Genomic DNA, 17,658 nt, shown 5'->3' on the forward strand with positions numbered 1-17,658 from the left:
CAGTTATGTCATCTTTGAAAGATAGATCTGAAGCATCATGTTTCTTCCAGTGATCAGTTTTTCATATAAGGCGAGGCTGGGGGATGTCTAAGTAAATATTCACACAAGTAACAACTCACCAACTTGACTAGGTTCTTCACACTGGATTTCTGAAGGAAGTTTATTTTTCAGTCTTCCTCTCTTTAATGATGTTTTGTCATATCTATATTATAAAATCATGCCTGGTGAAATAGTTTGCAGAATAAATCTAAAAATGCTCAGTAAGACTTTTCCAATGTTAGATAATTAATTTTATCATAATGTTCACAGTATATGTACTATAATTATTTCTGGTCAATATAATTTATTCAACATTTGCCTTGAACAATTTTTCTAACTGTGTTTTGCAGGTTTTCAATTAGTTTTCTTTCTCCTAAATTATTTTTTTATAAAAAGAATGCCTAGTTCCCAAGATAGCAAAATTTGTATAAAAAGCTCATCTGAAATCAAATTTGTTTTAAGTCTAGGGTGTCATAGCTTTTATAAACAATACTGATGAACTTGTATTAGAGCATTTGAGTTTTTGCACAGATCTCTAGTTTTAAAAAGAACATCAAAATGGTAATGTAAAATAATAAATATTTGGAGCAAAAGCACCAGATAGAAAATGTTCTCCTGAAAGATTTCTGACTTGTGGTGTTGTTTCATAAACAAGTCAAAGATTCTATTTAGATTAATCACTGTTTTTGCAGAGATGTGCAGCTGCAGTTGATCATATCTCCTACTTATCAACTTACAAATTATTGAGCTAATTTCATTTTTGGCTGAGATCACATACATAAAATATAGTAGTACATAAAGGAGATGACAGGAAGAGAAAATTCAGCTTTCTTCATCTAATGATATTTTTCTGAAAACACACAGTCAAATTATGAATTTTGTTGCTAGGAGCAACACCATACAAAGTATTTTCCCAGCTGCCTTAGTTCCCAGCTGCCTGTCTACTTATCATCACATGTATTTCTACATGTAATGTACTCACTACTAATTTCATTTTCATAGCCTTCCAAGTCAAACATTTCTTCCAGAAAGCCCACAGAGACAATCATCCAAATGGCTGTTTTGTTCCAGTAACACATCCGGAAATAGGATGATGTCAGAGGAGAAGCAAGCAGAAAATAACACAGTTAATATTTTTTTTTTTCCTCAGGACACTGAAAATAGCACCTCTATGCTTCTATTTGAAATTTTCTGGCTCTAAGATGGAGGAGCTTCTGACTGGAATTGAGTATGTTGGCAGACATGCTGAATGAATACACATTCAAGAGCTCATCGTCTGAATCAGCGGAGTCAACCACTCTAAGAAAATTCAGATCTCTGAAACTGGAGAATTTTGGGAATGAAGTCACTGATAGGTAAAATTATATTCACCTCCATCTTTTGTACTTGAAATATCAGTATAAATCCAATATTTTCTGCCTCTAATTACCTGATTTATGCTCTGCCATGAATTGACCAGAAAAGTTCATGTACACAGAGTCATAAAACATTCTGTGTTGGAAGGAACGTGTCAGGATCATTGAGTCCAGCTCCTGGCCCTGCACAGGAAACCCCAAAAATAACACAAGATACCCAAGACCATTGTCCAAATGCTTCTTGAATTCAGAAAGGGATGGTGCTGTGGCAACTTCCCTGGGGAACCTGTTCCAATGACTAACTACTCTCTGGGTGAAACATGTTTTTCTGATATCCAGCCTAAACCTACTAACTCAGCTTTGTGGCGCTACCTCAAGTCCTGTCACTGGTCTTGAGAGTAAAAAGATCAGTGCCTGCCCCTCCCCTTTCATTCACAAGGAAGTTGTAACTGCAATGAGGTCTCCCATCAATCTCCTCTTTTCCAGGCTGAACAGAACAAGTGACCTCAGCTGCTCCTCCTAAGGCTTCCCCTCCAGACCCTGCACCACCTTTGTTGACCTCCTTTGGACACTCTTCAACAGCTTCATGTCTCTCTTACACTGGAGCACCCAGAGCTGCCCCCAGCACTGGAGGTGAGGCTGCCCCAGTGCAGAGCACAGCAGGACAATCCCCTCCGTTGCCCAGCTGGCCATGCTGTCCCTGATGCCCCCAGGATATGGGTGGCCCTCCTGGATGCCAGGGCACTGCTAACCATGTTCCACTTACCATCAGCAAGGACCCCCAGCTCTCTTTCCACAGTGCTGCTCTCCAGCCTTTCATTCCCCAGTCTGTCTGTACATCCAGGGTTGCCCCATCCCCGGGCAGAATCTGTTACTTGCCCTTGTTAAACTTTACACGGTTGGTGATTGTCCATCTCTCTAATTTGTTTTGATTTCTCTGCAGGCCCTCTCTGCCTTCAAGGGAGTCAACAGCTTCTCCCAAATTAATATTGCCTGAAAATTTACTTAATATTCTTTCAAGTCCTTCAGATATAATAAGGGATAGAACTTAGCCTAAACATGATTATCTGTGTTTGGATGCTCAATCTGAAGTGCCTCTAGGAATTTGATCATCAAGTTGAGCACCCACAAATTCAAATTAAGGTAAATTATGTCTGTGATTAGGTCTGGTTATTATGACTAATGTCAGGGAGTAGCAGAAGCAGGCTGCTCAGCAAGGGGAACAGGGAGTTAAACATGACAGTAAGGCAGGCAAGAGAAGAGACAAGGAGCAAAGGCTCACAGCACCCCAACAAGGTGAGCAAGACAGGTCCAGTGTCAGTAACAAGGTTCAGCTAAGAATCCCAATCCTCAGACAAGTTCAGAGCTACAAGGAAGGTCCAAGGTCAAGACAGGAAGTTGAGTCAGCAAGTGAATGACAGGATCAGATCTGAAGACAGTAAACAAGATCAGACACAGCCCAGTGACAGACAAGTCCACAGAGATTAGACAAGTCTGGGATGAAAGCAGATTGGCAGGTGAGGGCTGGAGTCACAGGGGCATATGGCCAGACACAGGCAGTGAAGACACAGTGGAGACGGAAGGCGAGGGCTAGAGCTTCAGAGGAGTTCCCAAGCGAAGGGGACAGGCTGTCACCTCTCTCAGCATTGTCTCACACAGCAGTTTCTCTCATGCAAGGCCGGGCAGCTGCACTGCAAAGGCTGGCCCTGAGTCACACAGAGAACATGTTCAGGTCCCTGCTGCCAAATTTCCACCCCTACCAGGAAAGTGGGTTTCAGCTGGCCCACTGTACTCTATGAATACCCTTATCTTTTGTAACTCTTACTCATGATCTACTTTTTGTGTTTAGGACATGTGTTTGAGCAAAAAAGGGTTTGCACTGTAACTGACACAGAGCATTTCTGTGTCATGCTTACCTCTAGCAACACGCAGTATTAATATATTTGCAGGTTTTAAGCATTTGAGATACATCACACTTACATTCATTATATTAAATACACATGCATAGAAATACATACATGCACATATTTATCTATGTTGCTTATTGCACACATACACACCTATATTACTGCTTAACCTGACATACAACAAATTTGTGTTAAGGTTTATTCTCAGTATTTCAATTTGTGTGTACAACATGGAAGACAACCTTTCTTTGTACACAGAATCCAAAGCAGTATACTTAAAGCAGAGAAAAGGTCAAAACAAGGTTAATTGCATTTCTTGACATTTCACAGAAAATATGAGCTCCTTGCATGGTAAAAGTTTAAAGGAGCAGCTGGCAATACTGGCAGAAAACTACAGATAATCAATATATCAACACAAAAGATAAAAGCTGTATGTTAAGAGTAATTAGTAGGGCATTGTAAGGTAGTGGGAATGATACAATTGCAAGTACAATGTTAGCTCAATAATGATGAAAATAACCCAACTGTTTGTTTTGTGAAAGTGATCTTTTTTCCCCCTAAACATACCCTATTTAGAAACTGGAGAGGAGAAACAAAACGAGAAAAAATGATCGCTAATGGCTTTCAAAGTGCTACAGAATTCAAAAGCTTAACAGACAGAAACACATGTAATTAAAATTAATAAGCGTATTTAAAAGAGTTTCTCCTATTAAAAATCTAATTTTTGTTCCAACTTTTCTGCAGTCTACAGAATAAAGTTGAATTCAAAGAAAAAGAGCCAAAGGGTAAGACTTGGAAACAGCCATGAAATATTTTTTCATGAGAAAAAGCCTCAAACATGTTTTCTGGACTACAATATTTTTGACTATTGTATCTTGAAAAAATTTAGAAAAAAGCCACAACTGGGCTTCTAACACATCCTGTTTCATAAAGAGGTTTCCTGGGTGCAAACTGTATTAAGCTCTGATGTTTCTAGATGCCTTTTGATACCATGTTCCCCCAGCCTCAATGGCAGCTGTGTCTCTGCTGCTCATTGCTTGCCAAATGGCCATTTTTATGGTATCCAGGGAATATTTCTCTCCACTAACTCAGATTGTAATGTTAGCAGTCCTTAAATTGACCTTTGCAGGATCGTGGGTAGGGTACTCTCCAGCCAGGAGAATCTGAAACACCAAGAGTGGTGTGACATTGCTTTGAGCAGTATTTCTGCACAAGGAGAAGGGGCAGCTGGTGTTGGGTGGGGAGCTGCCAGAGACTTGATAACAGATTTGAAGACTGTCATCCAATTGCAGAAGTGTGGTACAGTTTACCCTGTCCACAAATTTCTCTGTGACACCTGACCAGCAGTGTTCATCTGCTTTGTATTTCCAAAATGGAGACAACAGCACTCTCCGACTTGAGTGGGGTAAGGGAAGTGGGGGCACCATTATGACTCATACATCCAGATACCTCAACCTGTGGTCTGTATAAGAGAGAAGATTTAATTCTGGTTGTTTTGCAGCACTGTAAAAAGCTCCATTAGCCTTGGATGTAACTACTGCATATCTTCATCACAGCTGACCAGTGCTACAGCACTGTGACGGGGCTCTGTTCTCACTTCAGGACATTTAGAGATGCCACACTATGCACATATCCACTGAGATTTCAGTCTTACCCTTTTTAATATTAGCAGATTTGATATTTCTTGTTATGGAATTTTGAAGACTACTCTGCCTTGTGAAAACTAGCAAAGAGGATCAAAAAACTTAAGGAAAAAAATAGAGCTAAATGTAGATCATTACATTTTCTTATTTTTTTTCTCTATTTTTAAGATCATTAATCCCAGAAGATTAATGAACCCAGTTCCCAGTTTAAACTTTTGCTAGCATAATGAACATACTTTTTTCCTAATTCTATTCAGTTTTAATATATACAGCATATCTTTCATAGGTATTTTTTTAAACAAAAAAAATGCCACATACAAGATTAATTGCTGAATGGGATTGCAATGTTGTTTGCACAGTTAAAGAAAAAGTCTATTGAAATAAAAACAATTTAGTAAATTCCTTTCAGCAAAGCTGCAGTTTGTGGATTTGGAATAAGTGGTCTAAGGAAGAATAAGCAGGCAGATAAAAATAGATAAAAAGCAGAAAAAAACAGATAAAATTAGAAAATGCTGTTAAGTTAAATGTATTGAAGTCTGTATATCAGACTACTTGCTATTCCATTAAAAATAACCAGGATAATATCTAAATCTAATTCAACCATAAACCAGGAAGTTTATCTATAACCAGGCACAAGGTATATTAAAATATCTGTTGTGATATTACCTGCTCAGGATTACCCACACAGCCTAGACATCATTGGTACTCAAGGTATATGGTGTATTTATTCTAACTGTACTCAAAATGTTGTTGTGTCAACAGCGAATTAGGACAAAACAGCTGTGTTCATTAGCAGACAGTCAGGTCTTGGGTAACAGGATTCTAATTACAAGCATTATAGCTGTTTATATGTTATTAAGCTTACGCTAAAGGTTTGAACTTTTTCATGGAAGAGATGAGCAACTTATTAGAGAGGTCAGTAAAAGCAACTGACAGATATCTGAGATGACACTGAGAAAAAAATTAATACATATTAATACACTCAGTTTTGACATTATGACCTTTTCATGACCAATACCTATCTTTTTCATAGTATATTTCATATCAAGGCACTTTTACACTTCATATCTTTTAAACTCTGCTAGTCTAATGTATTGTCGTGAAGAATTCGGGTCCCAAAGTAAAAGAAACATTCACCCTTTTGGAAAAAAGTCTAGACCTAGGTGTAGCACTGTGGTCTGACAGATGCCATCCAAAGAATGTCTGTAGACTAAGCAGTGAGATTTTGTACTCTTGAAAATCAGAAATTACTTTACTACCCTTGCCCAATTCAAACTTCTTCTAAAGAGTTTTGATTAACATGAACTTATAAACAGCACAATACACCTTAAAATAAAGCCAGTAGATAATCAGGAGACTGGCTAATAATACTATTATGAAAATTAGAAGTATGGACCATATTTCCAAACTGGCTTAGCAGCACACTGGCATATTTCTGTCTCAGCTTTCCCAGTTCATCAATGTATTTATTCCTCCTCAGGCTGTGACAAGCAGCCTTTGAAAGCCATGACATAATATAATGTGTGTGTTTCTCCAGTTCTCACTAAATGTAACCTGCTTTTGTTGATATGACTATATAAAATGACAGGCTTTTTGTCCAGTCATAAAATCTTTATCAATCACAACAATATTCCAAAAAAAACACCATATATTGAATATAAATTATGAAACATCACAAAGAGGACCAGTATTAAGAAAGTGCTGAGTGTTAAAATATTGACAACACCAAACCATTAAACATTTCAAAGACCTTGACTTACATGCTTAGAAACAGAAATAGCTTTAAGATTAATTTTGTTAAGCATGGTCATTTCAAGTCAAGAGCTGGACAATGGAAAGATACCAACCTACTAAGAACATTACTCCTTAATATGAACAGAAAAATAAAACATGACCTTTTTTTAATTTCACAGTGGGAAGCATCATGGAAAGTACTTTGAGAGCTTAAATATAGAGTCAAGTAAGGTTACCCTTTTTTTCATTTGGTTAATAGCTAGAACTGCTAGAGCAGGCTGAGAATGAAGTAAACATCATGTTCTTTCCCATTCCAGAGTCACTGGTACTTTCTTTGATACAGTTATGGTACACCAAAAAACACTACAAGGATAAATTTTCATCACACGTAATTTTCTTCTCAATAAAAGTTTTACAAATTGGATACTGTTCTGCAGACGACAAAAGTCAAAGCCATTCTTGATGAACTCATAATAAAAACTTACCTCTTTTCTGCAATAAATCAGACCTTCTGCAACTAAAAGCTCTAGTATTTGCAATTTATGAATGTTATTTTTTTGTTGAATGAATAAATAAATTACTATATGTAAATGAAGATCTTACTCAAGTATAAGACTGCTGAGCTGTGTAATGCAAAAGTAGTGTATCTGATCTTACCCACCATGGTGCAGAACCACAGAAGCATAGAATGGCTTGGGTTGGAGGCATACTAAAGATCATCAATTCCATCCCCTCTGCCATGGGCAGGGACACTCCTTGCTAGACCAGGCTGCTCAGAGCCTCATCCAGCCTGGCCTTATACACTGCAGGAATGGGGCATTGGCAGCTTCTCTATGTAACTAGTGCCTTGGCACTCTCACAGCAAGGAATTTTTTAACCATATCTAGTCTAAAACTTCTCTCAGTTGGAAAGCATCCTCCCTTGTGCAGTCACTACATACACTTGTAAAACATTCCTCACCCTCTTTCTTGTAGGCTCAATTAAGGTACTGAAGGGCTGCAATTAGGTCCCACCAAAGCCTTCTCTTCTCCAGGCTGAACAAACACAATTATCTCAGTCTTTCCTTATAGGAAAGGGTCTAATCCCTCTGATCATCTCTGTGGCCTTCTCTGGACTCCCTCCAGCAGGTCCCTGTCCTTCCTGTGCTGGGAGCCCAGAGCTGATGCAGCCCTGCAGGTGGGGTCTCAGCAGGGCAGGGCAGAGGGGCAGAATCCCCTCCCTGGCCCTGCTGCCCACACTGCTCTGGATGCAGCCCAGGACACGTGTGGCTCTCTGGGCTGGGAGTGCCCATGGCTGGGTCATGTCCAGCCTCTCAGCCACCAGCACCCCCAATTCCTTCTGGGCAGGGCTGCTGGGATCTGTTCATCCCCAGCCTGTGCTGGTACCAGGGCTGTTCTGACCCACAGGCAGCACCTCGCACTTGGTCTTGTTCAACCTCATGCAATTCTCATAAGCATGATCAGTTGGATCTACCTTATTAGAGAAATATGCAGATGAATCTAACACCAACAATGAACAAGACTCCATGTCTTCCACATGAGCTCCTGGAGAGCTTTATTATCATGCAATTAAACCACAAATTATGCCACAAAGGGGAAAAAAGAACATAAGGCAAATATAATTTAAAGGAAGACTGAGAATGAACGAGGCAAGAGGTACACAATTACATCTTTTAAGTAACAATGACAATGGTGGCTTATTTATTTACAATTTGTTGATGTTGAGGTGCCTTCTATTGTTTGACATTTTTTACAAATATTTTCCTATAGATGATACTTAAAACTCAAGTCAAAGAGCATGGAGGAACCATCACAAACACTTTCCATTTCCTTTGACAGGAGGCTCTGAGGGTCATGTTTCTGCGAAGGTTATTTGAGTTTTACAATCAGGATTTACTTCTTGCCAGTAGTCTCTAATATTTACTTAATATTTTCTGCCTTCATTAACATTTCAGTCAGCAAGTTTACTTGCTTTAACACTTGCAGAAGCAAACACAAAAAGAGTTTAAACTTAGTAGCACTTAATTCAACTTTAAAAATAATTGACTAAATTTTCAACATTTACTTACCTCTAACATCATATTAGACTTCAAATACTGAAAGAACAACTAATTCTAAAGTAAAATAAAAATAATTTATTGCAATATATAAGCACCTGCATGATTATTATGCCAATGAAATAGCATTTAGAAACATCAGCCTGACTTTTTTAAACTTCCACATAATGAAATCTGACATAGTGTGAAACACTTCAAAGAAGTCACAAGATGTTAATTACTTATGTGGCACTTCTAATTAGAGTACAAACAATATTGATGGCCCCTATGTTTAAACAGCAATAATATCCTAGTCTACTCAAAATTTGCCAGATCTTCAAAAATAGTGCAAAATTCAAGAATTAAATGGATCATTCTTGTGCCTCTCTAGTAACTCTTAGGAAAGAGTCTGACTCAAACAAGACCTATGGTAATACATAAGTAAAGTCAGCCATAGATAAACTGAAAGTCTGAAAGATACTGTAGTCCCCCAACCTGCAATATAACCAGCAGAAGTATTCAAAGCAATATCATACAACTTCTCTTCTTTTGCCCTTCATTCACAGTCGCCTATACATAATCACTATTATTTTCAATGAGTTAAAAATACCCAAAAGAACAAAAATAAAAAATCACCACATCCTATCATATAAAGCCCTAAATTGTGACCTGGAATATGCAGAAGAAGCAGATTAAATGAGTTAAGAAGCTACCAACTCAGTTTAGTTGCTCTTCAAAAACAAAAATTGTTTCCAAGTGTTAGGCACCATCAAATCACAATACATTAACCCAATGTGCTTCAAGAGCATAGTTTACATGTAGCTGCTATCCATCACAGAATGCTGCATCTGGTTACCATAAAACCTCAAGTAGTGATTAGAGTAATGGTAAACAGAATTTTGGTGGGTTTTTTACAGAGACAAAAACTGAAATGTTGTTGATCTCTGACAGTCTTTTACTGTCAAGAGGGGGAGGCTTGGTGCCGAACATCTAAGGAGAAAAATTTGGTTACTGAACACTAAAGTGTAAGTCACTCTACAGATCTGCCAAACATGCTACATAGAATAAACTATCATACATAGAATGTATGATACATTCATACATTCATAAGCTATCATACATAGAATGTATGATACAATCATACATAGAATAAAACTATCATTTGTGTGATTAGGACTCCAGTTTCCTAAAGAATTATACTAAAGTTATATTCCTGCATCTGAGAGTTTTGTTGCAGCACAACAGTCAATGAAAAAAATATTCTAGGAGGCTAAAAATTTTAGTCTCTTTTTTTAATGTTGACTGCTGAAATTGTACTTCAAAATTATCACATATAGTATAATTCCATATTCCATATATATATAGCTGTATGTACAATTTATGCATGGAAGTTGCAGTTTATTAATCTAGAAAGTTTGTTTTCCCCAGTATCTGGGTATTGCAGTGTCAAACACTGCTTGGTATTGTTCCAAAAACCTGCTCTAAAAAATGACTCCTGATAAGCTTATAGCTTGAAAAGAACAAAAGCTCAAGATAAACAGCAAAGCATTTGGTCTGCAAATCAGATGTAAGAGAGGGAAGACTTAAGACTTAAGATTGTAAATCACAGAGACATTCAAGGTTAGAGGACAGCTTGATGGATGAGAAGTAGAGGATGAATTCCACTGTTCTGGAGTGTTTTAATAGAAGACTCTGTCGAGGAGATCTCTTGTCTTGGTGAACAACTTGCCTTCTCTTTATGCTGCAAAGAAAGCCTCTGCAGTAAACCATAAGAAAGCATATTACATAACTATTAGATCAAAGGTGCTTCTAGCCCACCAATTTGGACAGTGCTCAGAAGTGGATCCTTAGGAATTTTAAAAGGCTTTTTGAAGTTTTATTCTTTTAAAGCATAAATGGTGAGAGTAGCCGAGCACTGGCACAGATTGCCCAGAGAGGTTGTGGAGTTTCCATTCTGTGACAAACTCAAAAGTTTTCTGCTAGGAGACACTCAAATGCTGTCTTCAGTGCAACATAATATTCTTATCTTCTTTAAGACTTCTCATAGTCCTGAATTTTGAGGAAAATGTAATGAAATTTCTAAATTAATTTTTTTTTCAGTGTGTTTTTCTGAAAAGCCATGAAAAAGCAAAGTTGAAATTAACTAAAATACGTCCTTTCTGGGTTGCTCTTTTTACAGATGCTTGGATTAAAAAAAAGCTATTATATAGGTAAATAGATAGAGTTTGTAGAAAACATTGAATCTTCTCAAAGCTATTCCACAAACAAGTGCTGTAAAAATCTAAAAGGTATTGCTTCCAAATTCTCTTCCTACCAACAATTTATGGTATATGCTGCATAATCCCCGTGTCTAACTATGAATAATGAGAATGGTTCAATAATTCCTTGAAATAAATGGCTTTTTTCCCCTCTACCATCATAATACTCATGAAAATGTTATTATTTGCAAGAGAATAAATTTATAGATGTAACTAAATATTGAATTTTTAATTCTCTTTACCTTTTGCAATTGGAAATACCTTCTATATAAACATTAACCTTTTCACAACTCTCTCTTAACCACATGCAAGAAAGCTTAATTTGTGCATGAATTTGGTTTAATGTATATACCTTAGTCATGTATGCGTTTAATAAACATTCAAATCTAGAAAAAGTCCTCATTCTCTCCATATATTGAAGACTAGAAAAAAACAGAAACTTCAAAAATCATCCTGTATATTACCATTTTGATAAGGGTATTTTTGTCTTTGACTGTAGCAAATCCCTGTGGAAACAGAGTTCATAGGCCATGCAAGACCAAAAACCCTCTCAGAATTAGAGGACTGTAATCAGCAACATGTTGAGAAATAAGTGACTGCAGCAAATCTTAAGTGAAATCTGAAGTGTACCACTTCAGAAACTTAATTTTATCCCTATTGTGATTACAAAAGTTTGACATTAAGTTTAGTAAATCTCTGAAAATTTAATGAGTTTGCCCAATGAAACATTAGGAGGTGGTCTGTGCCTGTGTTACTTGCTGTGGACTACTGTGTTACTCCCAGTGGACTGATTAAAATTTCATGGAGCTTATATCTATCTAAATGCATGTATGCACTTAACAAAATCAACAGTCAAGTGAAGAAGCAGTTTGTGAGGACTTTTTCCTTCTTCTGTTCCACTGTCACGTTGGTTTGGTGCTTTTTATGTTTGTTTATGAAAAGCCACCTTTATAATTGCCTGACCATGGTTGAAAATACGAAAGCAGAAATTATTGACATAGTTTCATAAACGCTATGAAAGAAATAGACGTGAGGGATTAAAATTGCTGTGTTTGTCACTGAACAGCTATTGCTTATCAGAGATCAGTACCTTGCTTTCAAATTTCCTATAGCACATTCTGTCATTATCCTACACCTGTCTCAGATAATACACATTAAAATTGTTCAGACACTAGGACAATTTCAGCTATCTATGGGTACCACAGACATCAGGCCCCACAGAATTCCTTCACCTGAGAAGAAAAGGAATATCAGCAATCTCAGCAAAATGCCTTGTTTTTTAAAGGGTCTAGGTCTTTTAAAGTGGTGCTTACTGCACTTCACCTGTGTATGTCCCAATAAACAAATAACATTTCTCTAACACTTCTTTAGGGTGCAAAGACCAACATATTATTCATATAACATTTCACTATTATCCATTTGGAGCAGATATCTGGAAGATTTTTAAATTTCTACCAGCTGGAATACTTCAAAGTAGTTGCTAATTTATGGGATAGACAAGAATTCTTCAGTTGTTGTGCTGATGTATCACAAAGGTCAGGTAAGCAACAGAGGTATAGGAAATTTTCTGACGCTAAATACTCACAGTTTCTCCCAGCTATCCCACAGTTTCATAACAGCATTTACTCTGAGGAAGAGCCAGCAAAACTTTGTGAGCATTCTTACACTCTCACTGAGGAAATTCCAAATTCTGCATGCAGGGACATGATCTCTGCTAATGCCCATTACATTATTTCTAAGGAGAACAATTTCTGTCACTTTGCATCCCCAGTAGTCTGGGTATCACAAAAGGACTGATAAAAGAGTGTCTTAAGGATAAAGTTTCACTTAACATTCAAGTGATTTCTCACTAGGTTGAGGAGAAACAGCATGGAGAACACAGGTTGTGCATGATGTGCTGTAGTTGCCAAAATGAAACATTGCTCTGTGAGCAATGTATTCTGATAGCTTCACACTGTATTTCTAAAATTTAACTGGGAAATGGCAAACTTCAATGTACCATTGAAGAACAGCCAATGTTTTTCAAGACAGGATGCATTCTGCTCACCATTGACAGGTCATGCTACAAGATGCATGCATTCTTCACCAGAAGAATATCTACTAGTTAGCAAGAAACCAGGGAGTTAAAATTAAGTTTCTTTCATCAAAAGGGAAAACATTGTGACTGAAACAAACTCTGAGATCTTCCTTCTGACAATCAGCATAGTCTGTCTTTTGTAGCTTCTGTTGTCCCCAGTTGATCTGCTTTCTCCTATATTTCTTGGCAAAGTATTGGGCTATATTGGTGGTGTTCTAGAATTATTCTGTGGTATAGAAGACAGAAAGAAGCACGCAAATTCACACTCTATTCACTGCCAAATCAGCACATTCTGTGTTTATGATTGTTTAAAAGGGTCATACAGAAAGCTAATCTTATGAAGGTAGATAAGGGAGGTACAGTATCTCAGAATGACTAATATATCTCTTCTCTGCAAATAACACTGGGAATTTCTCCATCTCTCTCGGACAAATTATTACTAGTTCAGGAATGACTGATTCAAAAAGGTTTATGTACTCTTTATCAATGGCAGGAGAACATCCAACAGTGAGAGAAGGTTGCCCTAAGGGTTTAATCTAAATCCAGAAGCCTTGCCAAGTCTAGGATATCTCCTGTACTTAGACTCTCAGAATACTTCCCATAAGTTTGCTTGGAAAAAGGAGGATTTGTCAGTGGCCAGTAATTAACTAAGTCAGTTTTCTTCTGAATTTATCAGTGTCTGAATTTGAAAGAGCTATTTATTTTGGTGGGGAAGAACATCATCACTGCTTCAATCTCAGTAGTAAAGGAGAGAGAGACAGCATCTTCCTCAAAAGTTATCCATAAAAGCTTAGTGGCTTAGGACATTTACTCCTTATGCTTCAAGCACCTTCCTGAACATGAGTGATCTCTTTTGCAGATGGACTTCTGATCTTTCCTGTGCATTGCCATATTTCAGTTTAATTAATTTATTTAGACCACTCTGCAACACATTACTAATGAGCTATTTCAAGAGCAGAGCAAAAAATTCTCAGTGAATGGACTCTTTTCATAGGCTTTGGCAATGTCTATATCTCAATGTCTGCTTTTTCTTTAATTTCACACTTCCATCCTTCTGCCTACCTCTGGCACAGTACCTCAGAGAAATCCATGTAATAACATTCTACGTTTTCAACACTTTGATTTATAGATTTCATCTACACTGCAATGTCTTTTAAAAATCTTATGTGAATTCTAAGCCAAGATCAGGTACTTAAGTATTTTTTAGATTGAGAAACACTACAAATTTAACACCATTCCTCAAGAAAAGGTCTGTGTAGAGATAAAATCCTCTTGTATGTACAGATTATGTAAAAAGGCAAGTTACAATTGGCACAATATACAAACATATGGGCGACAACAAATCTATAAGAAGAAGTGAGAAAAGGAATATTTGGACATTTTCTTTGAGTTGTTACAACAAAGATGGTGAAGCATTTTAAAATTGTAAACCTCATTGTTATGACTAAAAACCTTGTGAAACTTTGTTATTATAAGAATTAAAGTATTAGCTTAGTGAAGCCTCTGATTTCTGGATGTTTTAGGTATGAACTTCCAAAGTTCTGAGGTTAGAAATTCTGGGTTTTTTAGAAGATTCTGAGTGAACCCAATACCCTACAGAGATTCAAGCTAAAACCACAGTTGTTGTGTTTCCTCACCAATTTTGAATATTTTCTCACTTCACCTCTTTTAAATGCATGGTCACCCACACAGAAATGAGTTCTTCCTCATTTTTAAATTGAACTTCCTATGCATCTGCCCATTGCCTCTTATCCTATGCTTGGCACCAGGAGGAAGAGCCTGGCTCCATTCCCTTGATGGCCATCCTTTAGATAGATACAGAGAGCGATGTGGTCCAGCCTGCCATGGTGCTTCTGACAGGCTGCACAGCACTCCGGGGTATTGGCTTCTCCTCCCAGCTCTCTGTTGGCAGCAAACTTGCTGAGAAGGCCTCTGTTCCTCGATTCAAGTCATGAATGAACAAGTTAAACAAGCTCAGGCCCAGTATTGAACCTTGGGGGATGCCACTAGTGACAGTGAAATGCTGGACATGACCCAAGTAACGTGCGCCCACAGCCCAGAAAACCAATTGTTTTCCAGGCTGCTTCAAAAGCAGCAGGTTGAAGGAGGTGATTCTTCCCAACTACTCTGCACTAGTGTGACCCCTACTGCGTCCAGCTCTGGAGTCGTCAGCCCTGGAAGCACATGCACTTGTTGAAGCAGAGGAGTCATGAAGATAATGGAAGGGCTGAAGTACCTCTGCTGTGAGGACAGGCTGAGAGAGTTGGGATGTTCAGCCTGGAGAAGACAAGGCTTCAGGCAAACCTTGTAGCAACCTTCCAATATTAAAGGGGGGCCTATAAGAAAGATGGAAACAGATATATTAGCTGGGCCTGTTGTGACAGGACAAAGACTGGTGATTTTAAACCAAAAGAGGATAGATTCACACTAGATATAAGGAAGATTATTGTGCACTGATGATGTGAAACACAGAGACAGGTTGCCCAGAGAGGTGATAGATTCCCCATCCCTGGAAACATTCAAGGTCAGGTTTGATGCCCTGTTTGACACCTCTGAGCAACCTTGTCAAATTGAAGATGTCCCTGCTTGTTGCAGTGTGTTTTGTTAAGTTATTAGGTTGGTTTGTTCCAATCCACTTCTGTCTGAAAATGGTTCTGCCCCAGTTCTCCCTTCCCGCCTTTGGAGCTGTCTGTCTTCCTGGCTCCACCCCAGCCAACAATGTATCCCCTAAAATCTGCCCTGGTTTCCCTGGAAACCCTTGTATCTTTTCTTCTGATCCCTCCCCGGTACCCCGCCAATCACTCTCACTCCCCACCCTTACTGCTAGAATGTTCCAGCAGGGGAGTTCGATGGTTGGCTGAGGAACCGGGGCCCCTCCCCAGAATGTTTCCCGTTGGTGTTACCCACGTGTCAATCCCTTGGACCCCACTCCCCACTACACCCCCATTGGCCCGATGCCTGGCACCTCCCTTGTTCTCCCTACCCCTTAAAACTTGCTGTCATCCCCTCCCCCCTGTCTCCTTCTGTCAGTCCCTCGGGAATTCATTAAAGCCCCGATTAAGCCACAGTTGGAGTCCGCCTTTTTCTTTCCGCTGGTTGCAGCCTTTACTGGACTCCGTCCTGCACAAGGTGTGCCTACAGCCGCAAGCTGGGCACTGCCTTAGGCACTATCCCGAAGCCAGCTATCGGGAGAAGTGCCCCCTCGTGCTGCTAGCAGTGCTGGGAGCTAGCCGGACGCTGACAATTGAGTTGGACTGCTGCACCTGCTTAATACATGGAGGCTGGAACAGAGAACATTTTAAGGTCTGTTCCAGCCCAAACCATTCTATGACTCTATGATTACTCTCTTGGTGAATTCACCCATACTTGGTTGGATAGTTTACTTTGTATCAAACAATAACATTTGAATAAGAAAAGTCAATAAAATATCTGTGTAAGTTATTTTAAATGCCAGTGGAAAGCAGTTTTACCACAAAACCCTAATTTGTATTAGTAAATTAACAAATCCTCTTAGCATAAAGACATTTGGAAAATATTATTCAACTGGGGGAGTGGTTCAACCCTAGAAGAGGTTTCACAGAAAGGTTGTGTAATATCTATCTTTGGAAATAGTTCAAAGCCCTGAGCAACCTGATCTAACTTTGAAGTTAGCTCTGCTTTGAGCAACACATTAAATTCCTGAGGTCCCTCCCAACCTAGATTTATCTCCATCACTTATTTAAATGAGACATACATGAGCATCTGATTATCAATTCTTGACCACGATCAAATGTTATTGTGATTAAATATTTTGGGAGGGATTTGCAATAAACTCAGAAGCCTTACAGAGTCCTCACAGGAATGTATTTGATTAATTTCTGTTGTTTCTGTTGTTGCTGGCAAAATTCCCAGGGAAACCTGCCCTTAGAATTTTTTGTTCTGCAGATATACACCTCTAGCTGTTACTGTAATGTTTGCCCATGGCAGATTTAAAGTATGTAACAGCTGACACCAAAGCAAGCATTTGGCTCTTAGGGAAGACTTACATAGAAGAGCCTTGGAATCTAGTAGAAAACAGTTTTAGAAACAAGCTGCTTCACAGTAATTGCTATCTGGTAAAATTGTTTTGCAGATCCATGAAACAGTTTCCATTTATGTACTTCTTCTCAAATTCTATTTCTTGTCACATTGCTTTTGACACAACATAGTATAAACAAGGTAAATGTTGAGGGGTAAAATTACAATGAAAACTTAAAATGCGAAATGATAAAGTAGTGCAAATGATGAAATATTCTTAAGTTTTTACTGGTTAGCTCATTTTGACTAGGCAACTTGGAAGTGTCTCCATTTGTACATTCCACTGTTTCACATACTCTTTTTTTTTTTTTTTTGTATTTCCAGTCATGCTTTAAGCAAAAAAATATCTCGCAAATGATTTGTATTAACTTGCCTTTAGCACAAAGACTTTTCAGACAGTCACAGACATTGAGAGATAAGGCACTGCCATTTACTTTAGAATACAGCTAAGCACAAACACATTTGTCACACCACAGCTGGCACACTGCAGCATCACTCCCAGCATCAATTTCCAGTAACTTTTCTGCAGTTCTTACATTCATATTGCCCAAGTG

The sequence above is a fragment of the Molothrus ater genome, chromosome Z, assembly GCF_012460135.2.
Source record: "Molothrus ater isolate BHLD 08-10-18 breed brown headed cowbird chromosome Z, BPBGC_Mater_1.1, whole genome shotgun sequence".
Lineage (NCBI taxonomy): Eukaryota > Metazoa > Chordata > Aves > Passeriformes > Icteridae > Molothrus > Molothrus ater.